A 17,068-nucleotide genomic window follows, 5' to 3' on the forward strand; every position below is an offset into this window, starting at 1 on the left:
AACCTTGCTCTTATATCACTTAGTGGGCAAAAATCATTCACTTTTTACATTAGTTACCCATTTCTGTCTTCTTTATATATATATATATATATATATATATATATATATATATATATATATATATATATATATATATATATATATATATATATATATATATATATATTATCCCTGGGGATAGGGGAGAAAGAATAATTCCCACGTATTCCCTGCGTGTCGTAGAAGGCGACTAAAAGGGAAGGGAGCGGGGGGCTGGAAATCCTCCCCTCTCATTTTTTTTTTTTTTCAATTTTCCAAAAGAAGGAACAGAGAAGGGGGCCAGGTGAGGATATTCCCTCTAAGGCCCAGTCCTCTGTTCTTAACGCTACCTTGCTAATGCGGGAAATGGTGAATAGTATGAAAAAGTATAAAAGTATAAAAGTATAAAAGAAAGAGACAGGAGGTCAAGAGAAAGGTGCAAGAGGTGAAAAAAAGGGCAAATGAGAGTTGGGGTGAGAGACTATCAGTAAATTTTAGGGAGAATAAAAAGATGTTCTGGAAGGAGGTAAATAGGGTGCGTAAGACAAGGGAGCAAATGGGAACTTCAGTGAAGGGCGTAAATGGGGAGGTGATAACAAGTAGTGGTGATGTGAGAAGGAGATGGAATGAGTATTTTGAAGGTTTGTTGAATGTGTCTGATGACAGAGTGGCAGATATAGGGTGTTTTGGTCGAGGTGGTGTGCAAAGTGAGGGGGTTAGGGAAAATGATTTGGTAAACAGAGAAGAGGTAGTAAAAGCTTTGCGGAAGATGAAAGCCGGCAAGGCAGCAGGTTTGGATGGTATTGCAGTGGAATTTATTAAAAAAGGGGGTGACTGTATTGTTGACTGGTTGGTAAGGTTATTTAATGTATGTATGACTCATGGTGAGGTGCCTGAGGATTGGCGGAATGCGTGCATAGTGCCATTGTACAAAGGCAAAGGGGATAAGAGTGAGTGCTCAAATTACAGAGGTATAAGTTTGTTGAGTATTCCTGGTAAACTATATGGGAGGGTATTGATTGAGAGGGTGAAGGCATGTACAGAGCATCAGATTGGGGAAGAGCAGTGCGGTTTCAGAAGTGGTAGAGGATGTGTGGATCAGGTGTTTGCTTTGAAGAATGTATGTGAGAAATACTTAGAAAAGCAAATGGATTTGTATGTAGCATTTATGGATCTGGAGAAGGCATATGATAGAGTTGATAGAGATGCTCTGTGGAAGGTATTAAGAATATATGGTGTGGGAGGCAAGTTGTTAGAAGCAGTGAAAAGTTTTTATCGAGGATGTAAGGCATGTGTACGTGTAGGAAGAGAGGAAAGTGATTGGTTCTCAGTGAATGTAGGTTTGCGGCAGGGGTGTGTGATGTCTCCATGGTTGTTTAATTTGTTTATGGATGGGGTTGTTAGGGAGGTAAATGCAAGAGTCCTGGAAAGAGGGGCAAGTATGAAGTCTGTTGGGGATGAGAGAGCTTGGGAAGTGAGTCAGTTGTTGTTCGCTGATGATACAGCGCTGGTGGCTGATTCATGTGAGAAACTGCAGAAGCTGGTGACTGAGTTTGGTAAAGTGTGTGGAAGAAGAAAGTTAAGAGTAAATGTGAATAAGAGCAAGGTTATTAGGTACAGTAGGGTTGAGGGTCAAGTCAGTTGGGAGGTGAGTTTGAATGGAGAAAAACTGGAGGAAGTGAAGTGTTTTAGATATCTGGGAGTGGATCTGTCAGCGGATGGAACCATGGAAGCGGAAGTGGATCATAGGGTGGGGGAGGGGGCGAAAAGTTTGGGAGCCTTGAAAAATGTGTGGAAGTCGAGAACATTATCTCGGAAAGCAAAAATGGGTATGTTTGAAGGAATAGTGGTTCCAACAATGTTGTATGGTTGCGAGGCGTGGGCTATGGATAGAGTTGTGCGCAGGAGGATGGATGTGCTGGAAATGAGATGTTTGAGGACAATGTGTGGTGTGAGGTGGTTTGATCGAGTGAGTAACGTAAGGGTAAGAGAGATGTGTGGAAATAAAAAGAGCGTGGTTGAGAGAGCAGAAGAGGGTGTTTTGAAGTGGTTTGGGCACATGGAGAGGATGAGTGACGAAAGATTGACCAAGAGGATATATGTGTCGGAGGTGGAGGGAACAAGGGGAAGAGGGAGACCAAATTGGAGGTGGAAAGATGGAGTGAAAAAGATTTTGTGTGATCGGGGCCTGAACATGCAGGAGGGTGAAAGGAGGGCAAGGAATAGAGTGAGTTGGAGCGATGTGGTATACCGGGGTTGACGTGCTGTCAGTGGATTGAAGCAGGGCATGTGAAGCGTCTGGGGTAAACCGTGGAAGGCTGTGTAGGTATGTATATTTGCGTGTGTGGACGTATATATATACATGTGTATGGGGGGGGGGGGGCTGGGCCATTTCTTTCGTCTGTTTCCTTGCGCTACCTCGCAAACGCGGGAGACAGCGACAAAGTATAATAAAAATAATAAAAAATAATAATTATTATTATTATTATTATTATTATTATTATTATTATTATTATTATCATTATTATTATTATTATTAGTAGTAGTAGTACTAGTAGTTTTATTTTATCATCATTATTATTTAAAGTGAGTGTCTGCTCAGTAATGGAAGCCAGGTTTTCACTGCAAATATTCTCTTGTTTTTTCGTAGCACTCCAGTCGTTAGAGATTATATTACTGATTTTGCTCTTCTCTTGGAAGTGCTACATGTCATAAACATACATGTGAGAAGGATAGCTACGTCTCTTCGTTGTATATCAACTGACTTCTATTTCTTTCTTGTATCTCCCCTGATGATGTGATTATTACACGAAAGTGCACTTGGGAAGTTATCGTGTTCCATTTCCCCGTGGATTCGCTCTCTCTCTCTCTCTCTCTCTCTCTCTCTCTCTCTCTCTCTCTCTCTCTCTCTCTCTCTCTCTCTCTGTATATATATATATATATATATATATATATATATATATATATATATATATATATATATATATATATATATATATATATATATATATTCTCGTGGTAGGTGATACTGTCAAACCTTTTCCATCTATTTTATTTCATTTTTTCGTCTTCTGCACAAGTTAGGTTAAGTAAGGTAAGGATGACTTAGGTTTGGGTTATTACCAGATTACGTTAGGTTAACTTAGGGATGAGATAGGATGCCTTGGGTTTGGGGTCCATATGATGCTATAGTTTAAGGTTAGGTTTGATAAGATTAGGTTACGTTAGTTTAGGTTAATGCTGGTTTTAGTTTAGGTTAGGACAAGATAAGATGCCACGGATTTGGATTGGGCTAGACTCCGGTGGTTTAGGATGGGGTTAGGTTAACATGGGTTACGGTCAGTTAGGTTAGGATAGTTTAAGTTAGGTTTACATTTGGTCAGGTAAGGATGGATTAGGTTTGGTATTGATTAGGTTAGGTTAGGTACTGATTAGGCAAAATTAGGGTTGCTTAGATTACATTAAACCAGTAAACTATTTCTTTAACTTTGAAATATGGAAACAATATATTTACTTCCGTTTTCAATTTTTCGTAGTTACTGCTTTGCGTTTTGGCGTAGACTATCGTCCATGCCCAATTAATACCCCATTAATTCGATTCAGGGATAGTAAATGAATATAAAACCAAAATAAAGATACAGATTTGCTATGATCAAAGCACGCGCAACATATAGAGCAAACAAGTAACAGAATGCATATAATATGTGGTTCTGTACCCATATTACGGTTTTAAGAAATTGGATAAATGATAATGTAACGGGGAATAATTATCTAATCTCTTCGTGAGTGAGATTATCAGCCTTCTTGATGAAACTGAATCCAAGAGTCCATACTGTGAGCAGGTGACGTGCGGAAGAATCAGTAATCTATGCTCTACATGCTTCAGTCCCTAAGTCCTATACTTTAAAACTCTAGTGATAATTATCCGTAATATCATGTAAGAAAATACCCCAATCCCTCGAAGAAATCTATTATGATTTGTTAATAGTTTATTTGGTGTCTGATACATTCCGAAATCTTCTTTCTAATCTCGATTTTTGATAGCTTATTGATCTGTATCTCCAAGAATTTGAGACCTCAGTCAAAGAAGTGTGCAAGAGAAATGTAAATTTTCTTTCTAACTTCTTCAATGTGTTGCAACTACAAGGCTCGTATCATTTCAACATTCAGTGCGGTGATGTAACCAGGAAGGCAAAATACGAAGAGAAACGTTGCTCTTAATAGAGACCTCAATTCTTACTCACCGACGAGAAGAGAACGCGTCCAGCAAGGGTGGGGTAAACTGGATCGCTCCCACACTCCCCCACGAACAGGCATTTAAGATTGATCAGGTCAGAGACGAATCCACATGTACAGTACTGTGGTGTTGCTGCTCCTGAAGCTCTCTCTCACGATCCGAATCCTTGAATTCATGATGGTACCAGAGCAACGCGCTGGCTGGCCCAACTAAGACAGTAAAAATATAGAATCTCCTCCCAACCAGGATTTCGCGAGTTCAGGATCAAGGAGATGAATGCTGCACGAGGCTTAATACTATTACCGACCCGTCAGGCCAAAGAGGGATTGGGACTCCTGAAAAATGTCAGTTCTTCCCTGGATGAGATATTACACAGAGCCTGGCTTAATGACCCCACCTCTCAAGCAGTCAACATTCAGCTCATGTTTCATTCCATATCTCTGTAGACAAGGCCACGCTGCTGCATGTAGTATGTGCTAAGCTGTTTTGCACAGACGTGAACCAGAGATGTTGCAGTAACTGTCTTGGTAGGATTACAGTCCTTGAAGTGTGTGTGTGTGTGTGTGTGTGTGTGTGTGTGTGTGTGTGTGTGATAGCATAAGGCTTCATAAAAGATATAATGATGCATAAATGAAAAGCATCTCATTTTTCGTTGCCTGGGTGATATGTTTCCTTCTAATCACAGGCACTGACCCACACATCCTCTACCACTTCTGAGACCACACTGTTCCTCCCCTATCTGATGCTTTGTACATACCTCCACCCTCACAATCACTAGCCTCCCGTACAACTTACCAAATATCCTCACCTTATGCCTCTGCTGTTTGACGACACCTTTTCCCCAAAAAACCTTTGTACACTGGCACTATACAAGCAATCAATCCTCAGGCCCCTCACCATGATTTATGCATACCTTCAAAATCGCATCTAACGAATCACTAAGACATTCTCTCCCTTTGCCGGTGTTCCAATTTATGTTGATTTTCGTACATCATTAACCTCCTTCAAAAACATATCATTCTCCCTAAAATTTACTAATATTCTCTCCCTCCGACTCACATTTGCCCTCTTTTTCAACCCCTGCACCTTCCTCTTGACCTCCTGCCGCTTTCTCTTATACATCCCCTTGTCGTTTACAATTCTTCCCTGTAAGTACCTCCCAAATGTCTCTTTCTCTTTCAGTCGCAGTGTTACTTCCTCATCCCACCACTCACTACCCTTTCCAATCTGCCCACCTCCCACTTTTCGCATGCTACACGCATCTCTTGTACATTGCTTCCCTAAATACCTCCCATTCCTCACCCGCTCCCCTCACTTCATTTGCTTTCACCTTTCGCCATTCTGCATTCAAATTGTCTTGGTATTTCTTCACACAAGTCTCTTTTCCAAGCTCACTTTCACTCACCAGTCTCTTCTCACCGATATTATTTTCTCTTGCAAAAACCGCCACAAATCTTCCCCTCTCGCGTACACAAGATGGTGATCTAGAAATCCCCTCAACTGCCCCTCTCGGGACATTTATATCCAAAAGTCTCTCTTTTACACGCCTATCAATTCATATGTAGTCCAATAACTCTCGCTGACTGTCTTAACTGTTCACATATGTATCCTTGTATACGTCCCTCTTTTTAAACCAGGTATTCCCTATCACCACTCGTTTTTCAGCACACAATTCCACGTTTTTGTACTTCTGCCTTCATATTACTGTATACCTCACGCCCTCCACTTAAATCCTCCATTACCACGTTACTTACACTCGCATTTAAATCACCCATCACTAATAACCGGTCTCGTGCACCAAAACTGCTGACACACTCACACAGCTGCTCCCACAACGCTTACCTCTCACGATCTTTCTTCTCATGGGCGAGTGCATAAGCACCAATAATAACAATTCCCGCTCCATCTACTTTCATTTCTATCCACATCAAACTCACTTCCTTATATATATATATATATATATATATATATATATATATATATATATATATATATATATATATTTTTTTTTTTTTTTTTTCTTTTTTCTTTTAAACTATTTGCCATTTTCCGCGTTGGCGAGGTAGCGTTAAGAACAGAGGACTGGGCCTTTTTTGGAATATCCTCACCTGGCCCCCTCTGTTCCTTCTTTTGGAAAATTAAAAAAAAAAAACGAGAGGGGAGGATTTCCAGCCCCCCGCTCCCTCCTCTTTTAGTCGCCTTCTACGACACGCAGGGAATACGTGGGAAGTATTCTTAATCCCCTATCCCCAGGGATATGTATATATATATATATGTATATATATATATATGTATATATATATATATGTATATATATATATATATATTTTAATTTTCCAAAAGAAGGAACAGAGAAGGGGGCCAGGTGAGGATGTTCCCTCAGAGGCTCAGTCCTCTGTTCTTAACGCTACCTTGCTGATGCGGGAAATGGCGAATAGTTTAAAAGAAAAAAAAAAAAAAAATATATATATATATATATTATATATATATATATATATATATATATATATATATATATATATATATATATATTTTTTTTTTTTTTTTCATACTTTGTCGCTGTCTCCCGCGTTTGCGAGGTAGCGCAAGGAAACGGACGAAAGAAATGGCCCAACCCCCCCCCCCCATACACATGTACATACGTCCACACACGCAAATATACATACCTACACAGCCTTCCATGGTTTACCCCAGACGCTTCACATGCCTTGATTCAATCCACTGACAGCACGTCAACCCCTGTATACCACATCGCTCCAATTCACTCTATTCCTTGCCCTCCTTTCACCCTCCTGCATGTTCAGGCCCCGATCACACAAAATCTTTTTCACTCCATCTTTCCACCTCCAATTTGGTCTCCCTCTTCTCCTCGTTCCCTCCACCTCCGACACATATATCCTCTTGGTCAATCTTTCCTCACTCATTCTCTCCATGTGCCCAAACCATTTCAAAACACCCTCTTCTGCTCTCTCAACCACGCTCTTTTTATTTCCACACATCTCTCTTACCCTTACGTTACTTACTCGATCAAACCACCTCACACCACACATTGTCCTCAAACATCTCATTTCCAGCACATCCATCCTCCTGCGCACATCTCTATCCATAGCCCACGCCTCGCAACCATACAACATTGTTGGAACCACTATTCCTTCAAACATACCCATTTTTGCTTTCCGAGATAATGTTCTCGACTTCCACACATTTTTCAAGGCTCCCAAAATTTTCGCCCCCGCCCCCACCCTATGATCCACTTCCGCTTCCATGGTTCCATCCGCTGACAGATCCACTCCCAGATATCTAAAACACTTCACTTCCTCCAGTTTTTCTCCATTCAAACTCACCTCCCAATTGACTTGACCCTCACCCCTACTGTACCTAATAACCTTGCTCTTATTCACATTTACTCTTAACTTTCTTCTTCCACACACTTTACCAAACTCAGTCACCAGCTTCTGCAGTTTCTCACATGAATCAGCCACCAGCGCTGTATCATCAGCGAACAACAACTGACTCACTTCCCAAGCTCTCTCATATATATATATATATATATATATATATATATATATATATATATATATATTAAAAAGGATCACATGCTTGTACATATACTCGCGCTTGCATGTTAGATTCTCGATATATACGACGTTTTTATAGAGAATCCCTTTAGATCTGCTCCTGGTCCCTTCTCTGCTGCAGCAGTGCTACGTCTCTTTTGATCGCTTTTCCCTCTCCGCATGAACTTGCCAGCTGTGCATCTACTACCGCACCTTTTCTACCTCCTCAACCACGCCCTTTCACATTTCCCCCTCCCCAACGCTCTCACTCTAACTTTTCTCCCTTTTTCTTTTTCTCTTTTTTCCCCCATCCCCCGACTCAATCAGCGTTTCTAACCCCGACGCTTCTCCCGCCAGAAAATCTATTTCCATAGCCACGCACTTCGTTCTAAATTCGAACCAGTCCCCACACACTTGATGTCTCGTTCCCATGCATTAAAGCAAGGCACGCGAGAGCCCTTGGAGCGCATGGCCCCAAGCACGCTTGTACAATGCCCGCAATGCATTTCCATTGTGTTCCCATTCCCGTCCCCAGCGGTACTTGCCAGGACCATAACAATAAGTTCGCTTCTTCCATCTAATGGATCTTTCTCTTCCCAGGATGACTACTTCCTTTTAGGGAATTGAATCAGCGTGAGTCTATCTCGTCCAAGTTCTTTCCTTGTGACGGAATATAGATGAGAGCGGGTTCGAAAACTGTACGGTATCCATTTGATTGTATATAAATTGCTTGAGAGTACTCGAAGTTATATGTAAGGGTTAGAATATTATTCGATATATATATATATATATATATATATATATATATATATATATATATATATATATATATATATATATATATATATATTTTTCTTTCAAACTATTCGCCATTTCCCGCATTAGCGAGGTAGCGTTAAGAACAGATGACTGGGCCTTTGAGGGACTACCCTCACCTGGCCCAATTCTCTGTTCCATCTTTTGGAAAATTAAAAAAAAAAAAAAATGAGAGGGGAGGATTTCCAGCCCCCCGCTCCCTCCTCTTTTAGTCGCCTTCTACGACACGCAGGGAATACGTGGGAAGTATTCTTGCTCCCCTATCCCCAGGGATAATATATATATATATATATATATGTATATACATATATGTATATATATATATATATATATATATATATATATATATATATATATATATATATATATATATATATATATGTATATATAAAACTTCAATTTTAGGGTAACGTTTTTAATAACGCCTTACAGGATCAGTGTATCTCCATTCATATTGTCTGGTTTCAGTATCAATATACGTCCTGAATATAATTCATTGGGTTTCGGTAAAAGAAGATAATGAAGCTTTGCAAGTATTTGTTTCAGTTTATCTCTCTCTGAAACCTGACCAGCTTCAGATCAAGTCTGCACCTTCAGTAAATCCGAATTCGTAGTTTGAGTTTCAGTCTTAATTCAAGTCTTCCAGTTTCAGTCTCATATATATATATACACCTCCCAGCGAAACTCCACCGGGTGCGCGTCCAATTTACATTTTCGTTGGCAGGTTGCAGTCATGGTGGCAGGCGGTGGGGAGGGAAAACTCAAAAGATCCGAGGAGCTTTACCCCCTGGCAATGCAGCAGTCTGTCACCGCACGCAACGCACATATCATCGCGTGCGTGGCGCACCTCAAGCCGCTAGAATTGCAACATCCCGTGCCACGGAGGAGGCTCTGTGGGCCTTTGAGCAGAGCACCGTCGCCTTACCTATCACCATAACGCAACACGAAACCACCTCTCTCCTCCTCCTCCTCCTCCTCTTCCTCGCACACAGAGAGAACACACCGACAAAGGAGGATTATCTGACTAGATTTTCATTGGAAGGGTTAAAAGCCTTGAGGTCCGTCCTTCTCAAACCTTCGTAACTCGTCCGGGATCATGCAGCTGTGGCTGTGTGGCTCCCCCCCCCCCCTCTCTCTCTCTCTCTCTCTCTCTCTCTCTCTCTCTCTCAAAAAGTGAAAAATCCCAAAAGAAGAAATGCAATATTGTTCCTCGGATGCATATGAAATGTATGCAAATGATCCGGTGTGGGTTGACGGCCCTAATTATTCACCAATTAGTCCTGCTCATGGTAGGCGTAGCCCCGTTGTCTGTTGTGTCCAGACAGGTAATTAGCTAATCATTCTAATTCCTGCAGCCACACCCACTTTGACCACCATCTATTTTACACACACGCAAAAAAATAGAGATGAAAGGGGCGATTGCTAGTCATAAGAGCCAATCGAAAATGTAGGGATAAAATTATGGCGGTCATAAATCCCTCTAAATATCATATGTAATTGTTTGACAAGGCAGCATTTATGTATCTGCGTTTTAGATATATATATACGTTTATCATGTTTTGATTCTGGGGTATGAACGTTACTGTAACAAATGATTCAATGTTTTGATTGCAAGTGCGTAATTTACTCCCTCCGCACAGCATATCACGGCATTTTAAGTTTACGAAACTCGTGAGAGGTTTTCTTAATACTCATTTTTCTTTTTCCTGAGCAGGTGAGGTAGGTATGGGGATGTTTGACTCAAGGTGTGGGCTATGGGTTCTGTGTTTCCCCTTCCGTAAGGGGTGTGTACTGGGGGAACACCATACTGAACCAGATGATCGTCTGTCGACGCTTGTTCAAAGACAGGCTGGCTATACAGAAAAGACATTCAGTCTCTTAAACGTTGAGAGAGAGAGAGAGAGAGAGAGAGAGAGAGAGAGAGAGAGAGAGAGAGAGAGAGAGAGAGAGAGAGAGAGAGAGAGAGAGAGGAGTCAGTAGGCTTTGTTATAGGGTGAGGAAAAGTCAGTAGGCATTGCTAGAGTGAATGGAACAGTCTGCAGAACTTGCTAGAGTGGAATCGAAAGGCGGTAGACATTGCTAAAGTGGGAGGGACAGTCAATAGGCATTGCTAGAGTGGCTATCAACACTGACCCATTCCTCACGCGAAAGTGAAAGTGCTTTCCCAAGCCCGGACGCTGAAAGTGACGCTCCATTAACGTTCACAAGCCAGCTGTTGTGGCTGAACGTTAGTTACTTTCCCTAGGTGTGGGGTCACGGGGAGAGACGTGAACACTCGTGTTGCCCCGTCTCTTCACCTTGTATAGACGTATAGGTACACATAAATATACACTCTGGCTCACGTCAAGGTCCCATTTAACGACCCACCGAGCAAGGTGGCTGTAAGCCAACTGCCCTGTTTGGAATTCGAACTTATGCCCTTTAGATCGGTGGGCTGCAGCACGTACCACTGCGCTGTAGAGGCTCGTATGTGGCTGTATGTTTGTAAGTTTGTGTGTGTGTATGTGTGTGTGTGTGTGTGTGTATGTATGTGTGTGAAGGTATGTGTCTATACGTGTTTACATGTGTCGTTTAACGTCCTTTAGATATTTACGAGGCATAATTTATGTACCTACAGTCTATCTGACGTTCCTAATTACCTGACGAAGTCACCATTAGCATTCGCTCACGTAATTACCTACTGGCCTCTCTATTATCCTCATCCAGTAATGTCACCATAAACACAGAACCCTCGATGATCGTCCTCACTGTAACCACCTCCCCACCACCACAATACACCACACCCGCCGCCACGCTCCTGCCACCATCGCCTCACTCATCACTCTAATCCTCACCACCACTCACCACAAGCTACTACGCGCATCACTATACTTATGATGAATCACCATCACACCTCACCTCACTCTCCACCATAATCTACCACAGTGTTTGCCACACTCTGCCAGACGTGGTTGTTACTAAGGTCCTTCGTCTCTACCATCATTAACCTCACTCGTCCCATCTGTGCCACCACCTCCACCACCTCCACCATCCACCATCCATCATCCACAGAACCACACCCCATCCCCACCACTACCTCCACTACTACCCCTCACACCCACAGAGCCACTGCCCACTGGCACCATGTAGCGCCGCCAGGGAACAGACGAAATGGCTTGGGGGTTAACCAGTACTCCTCACTTTCCCTCTACTGCTACTCCTGCTATTTAGAACAGTCCCGTCACCTGGTACTCAAACCTGAGTCACTAATTCATGGAGAGGGAAGGTAGCACATGCTCCAGTCTTCCCCCGAGCTTATCAAAAGGAAAAGAAAAAAAAAGAGACAATTATTCACGAGAATTCTAAGGGAATTCCCATTTTCTTTTCTCTCTACTGTCTCGTCTGATTGTAATTTTCTATTCGTTATTCTTCTTATTTCTCTGTGTTGGTGTAAGTTGGTTTATTATATATTCTCTCATATATTTTTTTTTTCTCCTCTTCCGTTCTCTAACTAAAGCATGCATTCATACAGACAGACGGTGCATGCGCTTATGCATTCGCATGCTGTATATTTCTCTCTCTCTCTCTCTCTCTCTCTCTCTCTCTCTCTCTCTCTCTCTCTCTCTCTCTCTCTCTCTCTCTCTCTCTCTCCCTCTCCCCAGACACCCACACAATCCTTGTTTTCCTCCCACCCAACGTCCCTCCCTCTCAATACCCTCTCTCTTGTCCCCGCCTGCCTCCCTCTCCCTGGTCATCACTCCCGGCCGTTCATCCATCACAATACTGGGTCACAGTGAGCCATGCCTACGCCACTGGCAGGGAATTTCTCCCTCAAATTTTAGGGAGTTCATTCCCCCAGCTTGTAGGGAGTATTCCCACCTCACCTTGTAGGGAATATTCCCCCACCTAAGCTTGTAGGGAATATTCCTCCACCTCAGCTTGTAGGGAATATTCCCCCACCTCAGCTTGTAGGGAATATTCCTCCACCTCAGCTTGTAGGGAATATTCCTCCACCTCAGCTTCTAGGGAATCCCCCTCCCCTCTAATTGTGGGGACCAGTATTTTGACGCTATCTATATTCTATATATTTACTACTGATGGTTTACCTTCGCTAAAGGTAATTGTTTCATAACTCAGTGGGAGTGTCACATGCACAACCATTTTCTTTTGGTCCTATTTGACGTTCTTGCATTTCTCTTAGGTTTTTAGAATATATATATATATATATATATATATATATATATATATATATATATATATATATATATATATATATATATATATATGTATATATATATATATATATATATATATATATATATATATATATATATATATATATATATTTATATATTTATTTTGCTTTGTCGCTGTCTCCCGCGTTTGCGAGGTAGCGCAAGGAAACAGACGAAAGAAATGGCCCAACCCACCCCCATACACATGTATATACACACACGTCCACACACGCAAATATACATACCTATACATCTCAATGTACACATATATATACACACACAGACACATACATATATACCCATGCACACAATTCACACTGTCTGCCTTTATTCATTCCCATCTCCACCTCGCCACACATGGAATATATATATATATATATTTTTTTTTTTTTTTTTTTTTTTTTTTTTTTTATACTTTGTCGCTGTCTCCCGCGTTTGCGAGGTAGCGCAAGGAAACAGACGAAAGAAATGGCCCAACCCCCCCCATACACATGTATATACATACATCCACACACGCAAATATACATACCTACACAGCTTTCCATGGTTTACCCCAGACGCTTCACATGCCTTGATTCAATCCACTGACAGCACGTCAACCCCGGTATACCACATCGCTCCAATTCACTCTATTCCTTGCCCTCCTTTCACCCTCCTGCATGTTCAGGCCCCGATCACACAAAATCTTTTTCACTCCATCTTTCCACCTCCAATTTGGTCTCCCTCTTCTCCTCGTTCCCTCCACCTCCGACACATATATCCTCTTGGTCAATCTTTCCTCACTCATTCTCTCCATGTGCCCAAACCACTTCAAAACACCCTCTTCTGCTCTCTCAACCACGCTCTTTTTATTTCCACACATCTCTCTTACCCTTACGTTACTCACTCGATCAAACCACCTCACACCACACATTGTCCTCAAACATCTCATTTCCAGCACATCCATCCTCCTGCGCACAACTCTATCCATAGCCCACGCCTCGCAACCATACAACATTGTTGGAACCACTATTCCTTCAAACATACCCATTTTTGCTTTCCGAGATAATGTTCTTGACTTCCACACATTCTTCAAGGCCCCCAGAATTTTCGCCCCCTCCCCCACCCTATGATCCACTTCCGCTTCCATGGTTCCATCCGCTGCCAGATCCACTCCCAGATATCTAAAACACTTCACTTCCTCCAGTTTTTCTCCATTCAAACTCACCTCCCAATTGACTTGACCCTCAACCCTACTGTACCTAATAACCTTGCTCTTATTCACATTTACTCTTAACTTTCTTCTTCCACACACTTTACCAAACTCAGTCACCAGCTTCTGCAGTTTCTCACATGAATCAGCCACCAGCGCTGTATCATCAGCGAACAACAACTGACTCACTTCCCAAGCTCTCTCATCCCCAACAGACTTCATACTTGCCCCTCTTTCCAAAACTCTTGCATTTACCTCCCTAACAACCCCATCCTCAGAAGTGGTAGAGGATGTGTGGATCAGGTGTTTGCTTTGAAGAATGTATGTGAGAAATACTTAGAAAAGCAAATGGATTTGTATGTAGCATTTATGGATCTGGAGAAGGCATATGATAGAGTTGATAGAGATGCTCTGTGGAAGGTATTAAGAATATATGGTGTGGGAGGAAAGTTGTTAGAAGCAGTGAAAAGTTTTTATCGAGGATGTAAGGCATGTGTACGTGTAGGAAGAGAGGAAAGTGATTGGTTCTCAGTGAATGTAGGTTTGCGGCAGGGGTGTGTGATGTCTCCATGGTTGTTTAATTTGTTTATATATATATATATATATATATATATATATATATATATATATATATATATATATATATATATATATATATATATATTTTCCCTGGGGATAGGGGAGAAAGAATACTTCCCACGTATTCCCTGCGTGTCGTAGAAGGCGACTAAAAGGGGAGGGAGCGGGGGGCTGGAAATCCTCCCCTCTCGTTTTTTTTTTAATTTTCCAAAAGAAGGAACAGAGAATTGGGCCAGGTGAGGGTATTCCCTCACAGGCCCAGTCCTCTGTTCTTAACGCTACCTCGCCAATGCGGGAAATGGCGAATAGTTTGAAAGAAAAGATATATATTTGAAGGAATAGTGGTTCCAACAGTGTTATATGGTTGCGAAGGATGGGCTATAGATAGGATTTTTCGGAGGAGGGTGGATGTATTGGAAATGAAACGTTTGAGGACAATATGTGGTGTGAGGTAGTTTGAGTAAATAACGCAAGGGTAAGAGAGATGTATGGTAATAACAAAGAGGGTCGAGGAGATAGGTTCGAATCCCGGTTACCGGCAGTCGGTCCACAGTCAACCCCGCTGTTCACCCACCTCTAGGGGTTGGTCGATAAAATGGGTACCTGGTTCCGTCTATTTGCCCAGGCGTTGTCATACCTGGCAGAGTTAAATGGAGTAATGTGTTATCTGTTAGGTGTTATGTGCGAACAGTTTGTGTGAACAGTTATTGTTTGTGGCTTGTGTTAAGCACGACCAGACACTGTTTGCGGTATGCTTTGTACACGTTGTATTTTTTGTGTTGTTTGAAGTAATTCTAACGTGTCCAGAATTTGTTTGTCGCGTGTTATGCACGACAAATGATTGTTTGTTTTTTTTTGTCTGGTTGCATGATATTTGAGGCGACCGATTGTTTGTCGTGTGTTACATGCGTGACCTTATTGTTTGTCGTGTGTTACATGTGCGACCATATTGTTTGTTGTGTGTTACATGCGCGACCATATTGTTTGTCGTGTGTTACATGTGCGACCATATTGTTTGTCGTGTGTTACATGTGCGACCATATTGTTTGTCGTGTGTTACATGCGCGACCATATTGTTTGTCGGGTGTAATATAGAGGCACCAATCGTTTGTCTCACGTCTTGCATCTTTGTCTCTATTGTGTTCTGTGTGTTCTGCCTTGTTTGTGGTGTTACATACGTGTACAGCCTCTTTGCTGGGCATTGTTTGCGTACATCCATTGTTTGTGGTGCTTCATATGTGCACAGAATCTGTGTGGTGTGCATTGCTTGTGTACATCAGTTGTTTGTGGCGCTTCATGTGTGCATAGCCATCATCTCTTGTTTTGTGTTTTTGTGGTACAGCCATTGTTTGTGGTGGGTTTTTACATGCGAGTCCCCATTGTTTGTGGGGTGTCTAATGGCATGCTGTACTCAACCAGCCATTGGTTGTTTGTGTGGACGTGAGTGCCCGGACCACTGTCTGTGATATGGTTATGTGTATATGGCCATTGTGATGGTTGTGATGTGTTCAGTCATTTAGTGTTGTTGTGTTTTGTGTATCCAGCGACTCTTTGTGGCTCCTTTGTCTCAGTCTGGGTATATTGTGTTGTGCTGTTTTCATCCAGCCATTGTGTGTAGGGTTATATGTGTGTTCTGTCCTAGTTTGTGTTTTGATATGTGTGTGTGTGTGTGTGTGTGTGTGTGTGTGTGTGTTCTTTGTCTGTGGTGTGTTGCGGGTCCAGCCATTGTTTGTGGTACGTTGCGGATCCAGCAATTCTTTGTGGTAGGCTGACAACCCGTTGCTTGTAGTTTGCTCTGTACCTCCAGCAGTTGTTTGTGGTGTAATGGTGAGCCTAGCAATTATATGTGCTGTGTTGAAGAAGCTCCAGCCATTCTTTGTGAGAAAAAATTCAGTATTCATCTAGCCCATTAAGTATATATATATATATATATATATATATATATATATATATATATATATATATATATATATATATATATATATATATCTTTCTTTCTTTTCTTTCAAGCCATTCGCCATTTCCCGCGTTAGCGAGGTAGCGCCAAGAACAGAGGACTGGGCCTTTTTTGGAATATCCTCACCTGGCCCCCTCTGTTCCTTCCCTTGGAAAATTAAAAAAAAAACGAGAGGGGAGGATTTCCAGCCCCCCGCTCCCTCCCCTTTTAGTCGCCTTCTACGACACGCAGGGAATACGTGGGAGGTATTCTTAATCCCCTATCCCCAGAGATAATATATATATCTATATATATATATATATATATATATATATATATATATATATATATATATATATATATATATATACATATATATATATATATATATATATATATATATATATATATATATATATATATATATATATATATATATATACTTCACTTCAACTTTCTCTATCCAGTGTATTAGTCAACCTTTATAATTTACTAATTGAATTACATCAATGATCTTAC

The sequence above is a fragment of the Panulirus ornatus genome, chromosome 1, assembly GCF_036320965.1.
Source record: "Panulirus ornatus isolate Po-2019 chromosome 1, ASM3632096v1, whole genome shotgun sequence".
Classification (NCBI taxonomy): domain Eukaryota; kingdom Metazoa; phylum Arthropoda; class Malacostraca; order Decapoda; family Palinuridae; genus Panulirus; species Panulirus ornatus.